The sequence below is a fragment of the Sabethes cyaneus genome, chromosome 1, assembly GCF_943734655.1.
Source record: "Sabethes cyaneus chromosome 1, idSabCyanKW18_F2, whole genome shotgun sequence".
Taxonomy (NCBI): Eukaryota; Metazoa; Arthropoda; class Insecta; order Diptera; family Culicidae; genus Sabethes; species Sabethes cyaneus.
Genome location: NC_071353.1, coordinates 99396167 through 99410494, shown reverse-complemented (window position 1 = coordinate 99410494; position 14328 = coordinate 99396167). Strand labels below are relative to the sequence as shown.

Sequence of the window (14328 nt, the reverse complement as noted above, 5' to 3'; positions counted from 1 at the left end):
TACTTTTCACTGGAACCACAAAATCGGGGTGTTTGTCGGTGTATGTCTTACTGAACTGTTATTTTCAATTACATTAATTAGCAAAAAATAGTTTCACGAAGGGTTTCGTTCGAAATGTATTATCACTCATGCTCATTATTGTTCACAACTTTTTGTTCCAATTTGCAAGAAACAACTGTTTGCTAGCACAATGTTGTTCGTGTTGTTTTATGATTTCTCGCCGAAGTACAGTCAAACAGAAACAAAACTTACAATGTGGAGCGACTCGCAACAATCCAAACACGAGTGAATAAAGCAAAAAAACTAAGCCAACCAGTTACAACATCATCGGCATCATCATTGATGTTATAGTGTGTTATTCCCTTCGAGGTTTGACTACTTTAAGTGTTTAAAGTTATACGCAATTTGGCTGAAAATTTGCCAATACACAGATTTGTGTCATACATAAGTTTTGCACAATTATTCCAATAACGAAACAATCACTACTGTTTTACATTGCAATTATTATTAATCAGAATCGTAACCAGGTTTATTTAAACTAGTTTATCTGGGGTTTCATTCCACTACGCTCTGCCAAACAGGCATGAAGCGTCATGTATGCTGATCAGAAAATAAACACAATATAATAGCTAATAGCTATGCGAGAAAGCTGGCATATCGATACGGCAAACCACAGTGTTACTAATTTACTTAGTATTATGCCAACGTATCTTTCTTACGGCTTTAGACGATAATCAGCAACCAGCAATCGATTCAATTGAAAACCTAAATAAAATTAAAATAACTATACCATAGGCTAGACATGTCAAACATAGTAATAGTAAGTGAAATTGATACATGAAGCGGAACAAATGGTTGGTATTTCAATAAGCATCACCCCGCTACTGCATTGCCCAGCTACTGAAGGCATGTTAGTATTCACCTCACACACTGATATGAAGAGCTCGCTAAACTTCGCAGACGTTTGTTTCGCGTAATGATTTATTGTATTGTTCAATTCGCATAAAATTTAATGAGCAAGAGAAAACAATTCACATTTCACCGGTATTCAACCTTACTGGAGATAAAAAATATTTTAGTTCACTTCAATTGAAAACAAATAACTGATTCTACGTTGCCTTCTTTTACAATGAAAGGCTATAGTTCCACCCTAAAAATAGATATTTTGATTAAAGCGCGCATAATGTATCCAGTTTTAATACAAACATCATTTTGGAGCGAACCTAGTATCCGAGACACGATTTTTGAAACATAGTACCTAATAAAATCAATACGCCCTTTTCAAAAGTGATTCTTGAGCCTAAATGGTGCCAAATTCTGTGTAAGGTGCTTATTTTCTCTGTTCAAAAATGTTTGGCATTTACCTCTTTCACATAAGACTGCTGAAATTTGAAAATTACATAAATGTATTTTGTTCCGCCTTCGTAAAATCGTAAATATCTCAGCGAGATTTGAACACACGTCCATACTTTCTTCGGCAAAGTTGTTCGTCATAAAATTTCCCATCTACACAGTATAGCAACGTTGCTCTGAGACACTGTTCGATACCCTGTTTTGACGTTTATTTAAAGGAAATTGCGAAAATTTCAAAATTTTGCCGAATTCAATAAATTTTTGTAACCAAATATGACTCCAGACATGCCACCATAATCTTTTTATGAATGTATCAGATCTCAATGATTGTGAAAAAGTAGTTAAGTACCTTGTTCCACCCGCTCTAACATTTCTAAAAATATTTTTTTTTGTATTTACTCTTGAAAAATGTCATTTTTTCAACCAATTTTGACACCATATAAAAGATTTGTTGTGACATCCTAAGCTATCATTTGAGGAGATTTTCTGACATAGTGCTATTTTGAGACACTCTAAGGCACACGCATGTTAGAAAGATGAACGGTTTCTTTATGAGCCTAATTAGAAGAAATAAATAGGTAGGTAGATACAAAAAATCAAGTTGATTCTCCAGAGGCAGCCAATACAAAACAAAAATTATAAGATTAAGGTGTACTTTTTTAGCATTTTCAATTTTTATTTAAAAGTGCAATAATAAATAACGTGTCTCCCAGTTGATATGTAGTTTCGACATTAGTACAACAAACTAATGGATAAATGCTAAAATCTATCTTTTTGTGCTCATCTGAAATCGTCTGAAAATAGCGCGTATAACTCGGGCCCAAATTTATCCGTGCACAAAGGTCTATATATCTGTAAACGTTGCTCTCACTAGCTGAAATCGCTACATCAACCCCTGGTAACGGATACGGTGCTCTCAAGGTAAACTTGGCTATTATCTTTGACTGCACTTTTACATAAGCGTTGAAATCCAACGCTAGGAGCCATGCAAGTTTATCAATAAATAATAATTTATTAGCAAGGGTGTTCATATAAAAGTAAATTTATTCCCATTTCAGCACAAGAAAATCGATTGACTACATCGTGTTTGGAAAGCCGCCACCCAAGGCTAGCCGGTGGTAGCTTCAAGTATCAGTTTTCAATTTTCAAAGAATATATTAATTGTTTCGAATCAATCTTTAGTTACATAACCACAACAAGTTAAATTCACTGCGCTTGAAAAATCTTACAATAACAAACGATAAGCGTGTCATATAACTACGTATACTGTGACCTTGCGGATCTCATGCATCTGATTTGCATATCACCACTTCTCTTACTAGAAGTTGTTGAGGTAAGCACAGCATATACGGCTAATGACTTTGTAACTTGCGAAGAAAAAGTGTGCCTCAAAGCGAACCAGAAAATATGAAGAGTAGCAAAGCCGATTGGATATATTTGTAGATAATAGTTTAAAATCCCTTTTTGCGTTTATTGCAAACCATCTAAAAATAGCGTATCTTAGCGTCAAGTTTACGTGAAAACATAAAACATGCCATGAAAGAAAGTTTTGAAAGAATCCTGGACAAACTCTCTCCAATTTGAGATTCTATGGTAAGGAAAGAAGTAGAACGTTGGGTCATAGGTATATGAACAATTTTATTTTAGCATAGCATAATCTAGAAATCCGTTTTGCCACATTTTCCTCAAAGTTTTTGTACTACAGCCAAATATCAATTCGATACTTTTACTAGAGGTTTTCAAGAAGCCGAAAATTAATGGACTAGACACAAACACGTATCACTCTTACAACATTTATAGATAAAAACAATATTAACAAAAATTATTTTTACCTACGCGTCGACCGGGTTCAGGCATTCTAAGCCTATCGTCAGGACGATGCCGATGTCCAACTGATTATCGTGTTGTTTATCTGGTTGTATCCACGTCGAAGAGCGTGAGAAATTGTTAACTTGATCTCGCTTTTTTGCCAATCCAAAGAGAGGGAAAATGATTGGTGGATCATCTCCATTCATAAGAGAAGAAGGCATGCCTGTTGTGCAGGTTGAAGCAGTCAAAATATCGAATGATGATCAAGTTTTTCACAAAAATGTCGTGTAAGGGAATGCTTTGCCTTGTTTTACCTTACAACTTGCATTGAAATCTGACAAAGTATTGATCGCAAAACGAGCAACTGTAAAAGTGTTCCGATTTCGTTCAAATTTGGTGTGTTTGTTCCTAAACGAAAAAATTTACACCCATATCTTTTTATTGGACGCTTAGGGTACCCCTTTCTGAGTTAGGGTTATCACAAAAATCGCCATGCTTTCTGACTTTACTTTATTCAAAACTTCATAACTATTGAATCACTGAGCCGATTTTAATGATTTTTAATTGATCACTTCGAAGGAGAGTAATAGTTTTGTTTACATTTCGCACATTTTTGCTATCCTTTTTGGCGTAAATGAAAGAAAGACCAACACTGCGGTACAGGAGAAGAGTGCCAGATTTGATGGATGCATTATAGCGCGTAAAAAGCTGGATGAACTTCTGCTTCATAATCATAGCACGGTTGTTTATTGTTGTTGCAGTTCAAAACCGTAATAATCGACGTGCGTCATTCGGTTTTATTCTTGTTCCGTGTGTCGCAACTACGTCGCAGGTGGTGCGCTGTATAACTGATCAATGTGCGAACACAACGCATCACGTGCGACGTAGATGCGACACGCAGAACAAGAATAAACTCGAATATCGCGGTTTTCAACTGCAACAACAATATTCAAGATTCTAAATATTTATTTTCTGGTAATAATATCTTCAATTATTACTACAAAGTATCAAGGTATTCTATTCGAAAAACAAATTAAATTTTTCGTGCCAACGTAAGAGCTACAATCACTAGACACAATCGCGGACAAGATACAGCACTTATAACCATTGGCGTAGCTAGGAACTTTCCCTGGAGGGGGCCTAGGGGATGCCTTCTAAAAAAAATTTTGATTATGATCTTGTTACTCTGGCTGTCACCGATAGCACAAGGTATCGTAGGGAAATACCAGGCGGGCTTGATGAGGGTCCGCGCAATTACCAGATATGTCGGGAGTACAACCTGTCAGCGCATCACATCTTTATTGATTTCAAGGCAACATACGATACAGTCGATCGAGACCAGCTATGGCAGATAATGCACGAGCACGGTTTTCCGAATAAACTAACGCAACTGAGCAGAGCTACATTGGAGAGAGTGTTGTGTTTCGTGTGCATCTCGGGGATACTTTCGAGTTACTTTGAGACGCGGCGAAAGTTGGGACAAGGTGACGGCTTATTTTGCAAGCTATTCAACACCGCACTTGAAGGGGTGATCCGACGAAATCGGAATCTAGGACAAGTGTTCTAAACGTAAATGCGGCCAAGACCAAATACTTAAAGGAAACGAACACGTGCCTCTCGCGAACGGTAACTGTTGATGGCGACGAGGTAGAAGTGACAGATGGATTCGTATATTTGGGATTGCTGTTGCACACGGACAGCAACACTAGTAAGAAGATCTAGCTGCGCATTTAAGCGGGAAATTAGGCTTCCTTAGCCCTTCACAAAACGCTAGGCATACGCTATTTTCGAGCGGTACTGCGGACGATATTTGGCGGAGTACAAACTCTTCACAACTCTTAGCTCTTACAAATGAGAATATCAAAAACAAAATAAATTATTTTCAACTTACACGTCGACGTCTTCAGGACGAGAGCCGATGTCCAACTCTATTCGATTATTCTAATCCAGCGGTTCCCAACCTTTTTTCGGTTCGCGTACCCCCTGACGGATTTCCCTATACTGTTCTGCAGCGAACTAAAGTTTTGGCGAACCCCTGGGGGTTCGCGAACCCCCATTTGGGAACCGCTGTTCTAATCGATGTAAATTCTTGTTACTCTGATCCATTTAAAATTTAAAAACCGCCTTTGGTCCATTTTACATTTATTTTTTAAGAGGTAAATGCAAATGATGGTAAAAATTTCGATTAAGAAAGCGCAAAATTTTTTCTAAAAATTGATTATACCACATCAAAATTTTTGATAAACAACAGCGCCTCCCCCCTTCTTCTTCTATTGCAGTACGTACTAAATTAGCATCCCCAGTGATGTATGGTAGCAAATCATACACTATGAACATGAAAAGATCACACATTTAAATGAAACTACATAGCTGTACCGTTCAATTTTCGTTTGTTTGAGAAACCATAATTATCCATCAACTTTAGAGCCTTGTAATTTGAGCTACAATCATTATTTTGATCAAAAGATAAGTATACATAATGTATTTTAGATATTGTCATGGAACCTCTTACCTAAAAATGTAAGCATTGCTTCAAAATTTTGAGAAAATAAGTTTTTTGTTGTTTTTCAGCAATAGTGAATGGAGTTTTGGGTTTCGCAAACAAACGATTCAGTGGATTTCGAATTGATTCAATTAAGTTGCATCGAATCAATGGTATTTCGTGCTTCGAAAAAATATCAAAATATTGATATCGCTTCATCCATAAAGTGGTTAATGTAGGTAAACGAAGAAAATCTGTTCGGTTTAGCATTAAATAAGTTTCATAAAAAACAAGTTTCATTTTTACAGAGTTGAATGAGAGTAGCCGATCTTCCATTTAAGCAATAAATCAACGTTGTAGTGAAAACGCCAATTCCACTAAACTTAGCGGCAAACTTTCTCATCCGAAACGTGCCTTGGCATATTTTTACACACGAGGAAGTTGTAAAAACTACATAGCATATTCATTGCATGGTCTAATGCTTTCGCCTATGTGATGTGCACAGAATGGTCTGTACTGGGACCATTAACACAGCTAAGTTTTGAAGCAGTGTGAGAATTTGCCAAAAATGACTAGTGTGAGAATTGGCTGAAATTTGCTAGATTAAACCAACCTGTAAAATCGGTCACGTACCAATGGAATGGGTTAGCATCCGAATGTGTTTTTATGCTCATGTGTCAACTGTCAACATGTGTCTGTTAGTATTCCACAATTCTCTTTGCTGTAAAAAATGCCAACGCTGTCGTTTTTTGCTTTCAAATAAAATTCAGTTGAGTTAGGTGGCCAGTTACTTGTAGGTATTTGAACTTTCTACAGGTTACTAAATTCTTCTCACAAGCACATTGATTGCTGTGTACAGTATAGTATAGTACAGCGAATTGAAATTGTATCATCTTTTATCTTTATTGAGTTTAAGGAATGGTAGGTTAGAGAGGATATTAAATATTTTACTGTACAGTAGGTTTTCAATTTTGGCATGGTTCGATTTTGACACGGACCGATTTTGGTAACAAAAATATTCGTTTTTGGTAACACGAAGTACAGTCAGTCAACAATCATGGGTCACACATAATTATGGGTCATTTTAGCTTTTTCTGCTGATTAATGCGTGAATATTATACGAAGTGATTGATAAAATTGTTACTCATAAGTAGCTCTAATAATTTGATCAATCATTAGCTGGTATTTAAACGCTAATCAGCAGCTAGAGCTTAAATTACCCACAATTGTGTGTGACCTATGATTGTGGACTGACTGTGTTTCGCTTCCAAAAATATGTTTAAATATAATTAAATAACATTTCCGCATACATGTTTTATAGGCATAGGCTATACGCATCTGTTGCCAAATTCGAAATTCTACTGTACTAAAAACAACGACCTAGTTTAGTTGACATCGTCACTGTCAACCGTGCAGATGGTCTGTATTTGTGCCTCGACACTGCAAACTCACGAATGATATATCGCAGCGATATTCGAACGCGTTATGTGAATTGATCCGAAAAGAAATCCGTTTGTGATCGATGAAGCATTTTGGGTCAAAATTGATGTGACCTGGAAAAAATGAATGCTGTTTCTCTACGAAGACAACTGCAAGTACATTATCCCAGCCGGAGAATCTATAAATAAAATCATTTTCGTAGTCATAATGCCACCCACATCTCTGAGTTAGATGTACCTCGTAACACACTCAAGAGCCGTTTTCAATTTGTATCTGCTATTGATAGTTTTTATTCTTTTCTGTCTGACTGGTTATTTATTCTAATGTTGTTCATTTAAAGTTCCCCTGCTTCATGTATCCACCAAGGTAGTCACCTCATACTGTGTCCACGTGCTATTCGGCTACACCCGTTTATATAGGTAGTATGATGTAAGATCCATTGATTATATGGCTGTGTACGAGAGTTTGTGGTCAACAAAATTCCCACGTTTGGAGCGCAATTTTGGAATTGCTTTGTATATGAAATCAGTACACCATCGTTCATAGCACTCTTATTCACCGATGAGGAATCAAATGTGTATGTAGATGATGGATCGCTGATATGATTTAAGGTTTAAGCACTCGTCATTGAATTTATATTACAAAAGCGGCTTTTATGGTAGTCAAAACAATAATTTTATTCATAAAAATGTATTCATTGCATTAGAAAATGCAATCTATCTATCAGAACACAATGAATACATTTCCATAAACAAAATTATTGATTTATTGGCTATTTTTGAAATTCAAAAATTCAATGATGACTGTTTGAAACTTAACTGAAGGCCTGTCGGATGATTGTACTTGTAGTTGATAATAGAAATCACGCTAGCCCATAGTTTTGTGCTGGATTTAATGACAATCCAAAATTGCAAAATCGTTCCAATTTCAGTGACGGTTGAATTTATGACAATATTTAATACATTTTAAACATTAAACATATTACGCTGAAACCCGCTGACAGGTACATAAATAAATCAAGAACTGAAACAATTGGCAGGTTAGTGGCAAGGTATCTAAAAATTCCAAGCAAAATTATGATCAAGAGCTTCTGTCAATCTTTTTTTATTCCCATGAACCCTCACTAATTTGAACAATTCCTTATGTAAACCCTGGTAAGTTTTTAATTTGAACTAGGAACCTTGAATATGCTGAAATTTGTATAAAATGCCCACCATGTTTTCTGCTATTGTTACGATGGTTTGATTTAGTTGGTTGCCAACCTTCCAGATTTGTCTGGATTTTCTAGACTTTTTGATGCCTAATCAGACAAAAAAAGAACTTTTTCGAACATTGTCTTCCATTAGATCAAATGACACCCAGATATTTTCCAGACATTTTTATTCTCGTTTTCCGAATTTTCGTAAAAAACGGTTGGTAACGCAAACAGCGAAATTTCGTTCAATGATCGAGTTTTTATCAGAATCGTTGGGGAAACGGAATGTGTAACAGATAAAATCAGCTAGATCAGTACAAACAAATCACGTTTATTGATATTGTCTTCATGTTTATTATGACATTTAAACCGTTTTAAATGTCGACCTGCCAACGTCATACAAATTAGCGGAGTACAAATTAAAAAGGGATTAGATTAAAAACGACCGCCCAGTTAGCTTCGAGGTACAATGCTGGTCTAACAAGCCAGTCGCCGTATGTTCGAATCACGGCTGGGCGCTGCTGCAAGATAGTCAATAGGATCGCTGCACTAGCCCCGTAATTGTCCTGTACTCTAATAGCCGGCTGCAAAGTCTGTCGATAAAGAAGGGTCAAGTCTCAGAAAGAGCAACAAAAATTCTGCTCATTTGAAACAAAAATTCTGCTTATGAAAATATATCCCCTATGTTCAGATTGGTAAGAAGAATTCAGTGAATACATTTCTAAAAACAAACACCCTGTTTTGAGCCCAATAACTGCTTCCAAAATTGGGCTTTCCGACGAAAAGTTAATGACTGCTCATTTCCCATTAAACTATGTTTTGGCCGTGTAATGATTGTGTTCTCAAAAAGTTTTCAACATATATTTTAATCACATTTTAGTGATCGATCAATAAAATTGGTCGAAGAGATGGGGTGATTGTGTAGTTTCTCGGCGCGATCTACTTAAGCAAAAACGAATAATTGGGACAGGATAGCTTGGACCTTGGACATTTTTTTCTAAAATCGAAATGCATGAGATCACAATAAGTGTATAAAATCGTCGTCTTGAGCAAAAGAAGCAAAAGCTGTGCTTGCATGTGTCGTGCATGGTTGAAAAATGAAAAACTTAAGTGTTTAATCAATTTTGACTGTTTAGTGGTGAATGACCCTTTGGGTTAAAACCACTCAAAAAAAAATTTGACTGTTTAGCACTTCAATATTTGTAACTATCACATGAAAAAATTTTGGACGTTTTTTTTCAATCCAATGATATTGACGCTGGAATTCGATGCAGCGATAAAATAAATGGTGTTAAAGATCTTTCATTCAAACATTACAGTTCGTCTTCACAAAATTCTACCCAATATAGTAATCAAAAGCCTAGTTCTACGTCAAAAGTAATAATTAATTGAATTGAATTTTAGTTTAACACTGGTACTCGTGGTTTATGATTTACATGATTTGCTAACATTAGCAAAGTACACGGAAGTAGCATACATACTTGTTATATAGAAGAGGTGATCCCACAGGACAATAACTTGATGTGTCGTATTTGCTTGTGAATAATTATTTCCAAGGCAACAATGTAGCAGCTATAGAATAAACTTATATTTTCAAGCTTTGATTTCGATTGAACATGATTGTTTTTCCAAGTGGCATTCAAGTAATGCTCGTTTTCATTTTCACTTTTCAAATTACTCCCTAACTCGTTTCCCATCAGATGACGGCACCAGTTTGACCGAACTGGCAATGATGACAACCAACGGTGTTGTAGCAATGATGGCAGCCATTTTATTCTGGTTCGCGCTCACGATTACTGTAGGTGGATAGAGTTATAATCGATTGATCCGTTAAAACTTTTTATAATCAAGGTTTTCAGACTTTCTTGTGAGCATAATATTGGATCACTTTAATTTATCAAATACACTACACAGGCTGTTTGTATCTCGTAGCACAGCTTCCGTCACTGTACCAACATAAATAAGCACTCTACATTTGTTTACAACTAATACACATTTGGTTTAAACCCTTAAGTTTGAAACACATGGCAATAAACCAGAATATATCAGAAAGAAACAGGCAATAACAATACACCAATACACGAGACTACAAAAATGTAGTCCATAAATCACTGCCTGCTCTCGCCAGCGCGGAATGCTCTTCACTATTACTTTTGTTTCCTCAATTAAGAATATGCTAGGCCAGTGTAATTTTTCAACTTCACTTATTCTGGGACACCTGCTCCAGTTCTTATTTTACACGTCAATTGACCCAAATAATGCTATTGCAGTGTGCACAGCTTGGTTGAAATTAGCGATCCTGCATGGATACTGACTGATTCCAATGAAAAAGTGGCCACTGTTTTTTCCTTTTTTGTTAATAATTAAAATTATCAATTGCACTACAAATCTGAAGTTTTATCACTTTTTAGATGTAGCGTGGGTGTGAAGCACACGTAACGTAGGGGTCAACTCCCAGCCTGGAGTTAAAATGCACTGCTAATGTTATTCCCATTCCCGCTCTCACGTCTCACCAACACATAAAAACTATCTGCGCGTTGCATCTGCATATTCAAATACCACTGAACTATGCATAAACCCAGCTACTCCTGATATTAAATAAAATCACTGAACTTCTAGTTCACATCGATGAATTCTATCTATTTAAAATGACACATGACACTTTCTGTTATCAATAATGCAATAATTATCTCACATAAACACTTTAAAATGCTGACATTGATTTGATAAAAAACATTGTTCAAACAATACAGAAGTAGGAAAAAGCCTGAATGGCTGAATTTCCTTATTTGTAGCTTCACCAAAGCAGAGCGAAATCAAACCGCAACAACTACGTATCACTTCCGATCTCTCGAACCGGAGTTTCACTTCTGATTAACGAAGTGGGCAAGCTGGCATCGTGTTCGTGACGTGCAAAATTTTGGAATGAGCGTGTGAAAAAATGCCTAGTAAGAGAAGAGAAGATATTCAAGAGAGTGCGTTCACATATTACCATTGCATCGTTTTTCCCCTCCTGAGAAAAACCGGCATTACAAATGAAAGCTACCTAACGTATAAAAAAATACCTCATCAAAAATATAATAATGAATTATTCAGAATTATTCAGAATTATTCAAGACTTGAAAATCAAATAAATAAATTAAACATTTCAATGGATTTACATTTGTGAGTAATCAATACTAAATGGTTTAGCTAAAATTAATGAAACCAAAACCAGCACGGTTTGTTAGAGGTACAGGTACAGGTTTTAATCAAATACTCTCGAATGTTTACGCGTGTATTTTTACGCTCTCTGTTCACTTGGTTCGAAGAGAACTCAAATACGCGATCTCAACTCAATACAACTTTATTTGCGTTCGTTTTGCAGTCCGTTTGCTTTTGTCATTCATGTTCGGCTTAACTGCATCTACCGATAAAATTGCAATAGGTGAATAAATAAATTGCCACCTGGTCTGCTTTCCCAGTTTGGCCACGTGACAGCGGTCAGGAGAGGTAGATATTTTATTGAACTTTTGCGTGCATAGGCAGGTGTAAGATCCTTTTCAGGAGAGATCTGCCAGAGAAGTAAAAAATCTTTAATAACCCTTTCCAATTTGCACGAAACTTTCGAAATGTCTTGGATATAATAGGGCGTATGAATAAAACAGTTTGCTTTGCTTTTCCTGTGTAAATCTTATGCGAGAGTTCGCTTCAATTTTTTTATTCCTACAGCGTAATGTTTTCTTTTCCACAGTTCATTTGACTGTTAAATGTGCAACTTAAAACTTTTTCAATGTACAATTTTGTTATATATCTGACAGTATGTCAAGTTTCGCCGAATTCCTTATATTTAACAAATCTCAAAAGTTTTTCTTGCCTCCACATCGAATCAAATGACACTATGTTTGTTTTGATATAAACTTGTATGAAAAAATATTCATCTTACGCCGAAGAGAGAACGCACGTCTTCCTTACATAACCTTGTACCTTATGAGATATATTCAACAACTACAAGAAATTATGACAAAAAAATCAACCATTTTTCAGTTTTTCATCACCCAACCAATTGTTTTCTACAAATTATTGTTGTGTTGTGAATGCCTCTTTGATTAAGCAGTAATTTGACCAATCAATGAATTCGGATTGGAGCGATTCGGAGCTTCAATTATCTTCTACGATATTTTGATTCTAACTGTTAAACTGTTGTTTATTACTGAATGTTCGTGATGCTGATGATCGAACAACAATATAGGGCTAGCAAATATTTTTTTCAATTTGCAAAATAAAAAGGCAAGCCGTGATTAGCTTTCTAGCCGTCTCATTATTTCATTCCATCATCAATCGCGGACCTAATTCGATAATAGGTACTTCAAATAAGTTTAAAAATATAGTTCGCCCTGTCTTAGTGTGCACTTGAACTCAATAGGGTAACTGAAGTTACGTGAAGTCGCATCAACGAAAGCAATATATTTATTTATTTGATGTATGGATATCTACTTTGCACTTATTTTGGACGTCTGGTATAACATAGTTCAAACCATGAGCATTACAAACATACCAAGTACACCAAGTGAAGGCAGCCAGTTCAACTAGCAACGTGAAGTGAAAAAAATACGGATTGGGAGCCTGAATGGCCCGTTTTTTTGCCCGTAGAGAGTGAAACTACGTCTCATTGACGCAAAATGGCAAAAACTGGTTTTACCTCTTTCAGTTGTTGCGTTTTTTCATTAAGTGCGGTATGACTGAGCTCCCTTAACTTGTAAAATTATATTATATAGGGTAGACGCACCTGTAGTAGTGGTAGTACCAGTAGTGATGGAAACTTGAATTATTCCATTATTTTTGCAGATTTTGGTACAAGTTTGATAAGTATAAGTAAGAACTACCAGTCACAGTATTATTTGATAAGTATCAAACTTGTACCAAAATCTGCAAAAATAATGTAATAATTCGAGTTTACACCACTACTGAGGTACTACCACCACTAATGGTGCGTCTACTCTACTGAAGTTTGACATTGATACGAATAGAACCTACTAATATTGGGTTCGTAAGATGCATCTTCCATCCTAAATTTTAGGTTGCTGACTGTGATGTTTGGTAAACAGTCTATAACAGTGCTGCCCAGGCATAGGCATGGTGCGGGCCAAATCAGATCGCCTGTGAATACCGCGGGCCGCAATAATCTCTCGTCATTCCAGTACATAACAAAATTTAAAATACGTCACAACAAAAACCATTTTCTAGGAATCACCCCAAGATTTAAACCGGAAAGCATTCCGATTCACAACATGCCTGAGGCATTACAGCTAAACTGAGTGACTATTATGTCATCAAAAAAATTTCTCATAAAGTCATAAGTCCACCATCTTTCAAATCAGTCCGCGGGCCGCACGAATCATCTTGAAGGGCCACATGCGACCCGCGGGCCGCAGTTTGGCCATCACTGGTCTATAATGTATGTCAAGCCAAGTAGTAAGAAGATCTACACAAAAAATAGAGATATTTTCTTCATTTTATTATACATCCCACTGAATGGACTCTGAGGTTTACATACAATGAATTCATATCTGATACAGTAGAATTTCGAATTTGGCATGGTTCGATTTTGGCATGCTGATCTGTCAGTAAAACTAAAGCTTTTCTGCTCACGAATATATTTTCAAGTTGACAAACCCAGCGAACTTATCTGGCGTTTGCTAGAAAAGCGAAAAACAAAAAGCGAAAAGCGAAAAGCTTTTTTAAATTATGGCGATGGCTGTCAAGCAGCGAAAGCTTAATCGGTTTTATTGCTGCTTTTAGCAGAGCGTGATACGTCTACTTGAGTTTATAACGTGATTCTTATAGCGGTTATGAAAACATTCTGAGGAGTGGGCCACTTGGTCAGAAAGCAGTTTTACAGCGGTCATCAGAAAGTTCTGGTGGAGCTCTTAGTTTTATTAGCGGTTTTATGAAATTGGTCATGAAAACCGCTATACGAACGTAATAAAACTTGGAATTGTTACTTGGGTATGCATCCATGGGCAGTCAAAACCTTACATTTTTCGTGACGCTCGCATTTTTCGATTTT

General features: G+C 36.3%; 1 protein-coding gene across 2 annotated transcripts in view; it reads right to left on the bottom strand.

Moving 5' to 3' along the window:
• The window catches only part of LOC128733181 (ras-GEF domain-containing family member 1B-like), a 64863-nt gene extending 53744 nt beyond the window's left edge, over positions 1-11119 (bottom strand). Inside the window, exons 1-2 of one of the 2 annotated variants that reach the window (XM_053826855.1) lie at positions 10997-11119; positions 9761-10225 (exon numbers count right to left, since the gene is read on the bottom strand). The gene's annotated coding sequence lies outside the window, so the exon portion shown is untranslated. Of the gene's footprint in view, positions 1-9760 lie in introns of both variants that reach the window. The other variant, XM_053826854.1, reaches the window with a different exon arrangement.
• Positions 11120-14328: the final 3209 nt, after the last annotated feature.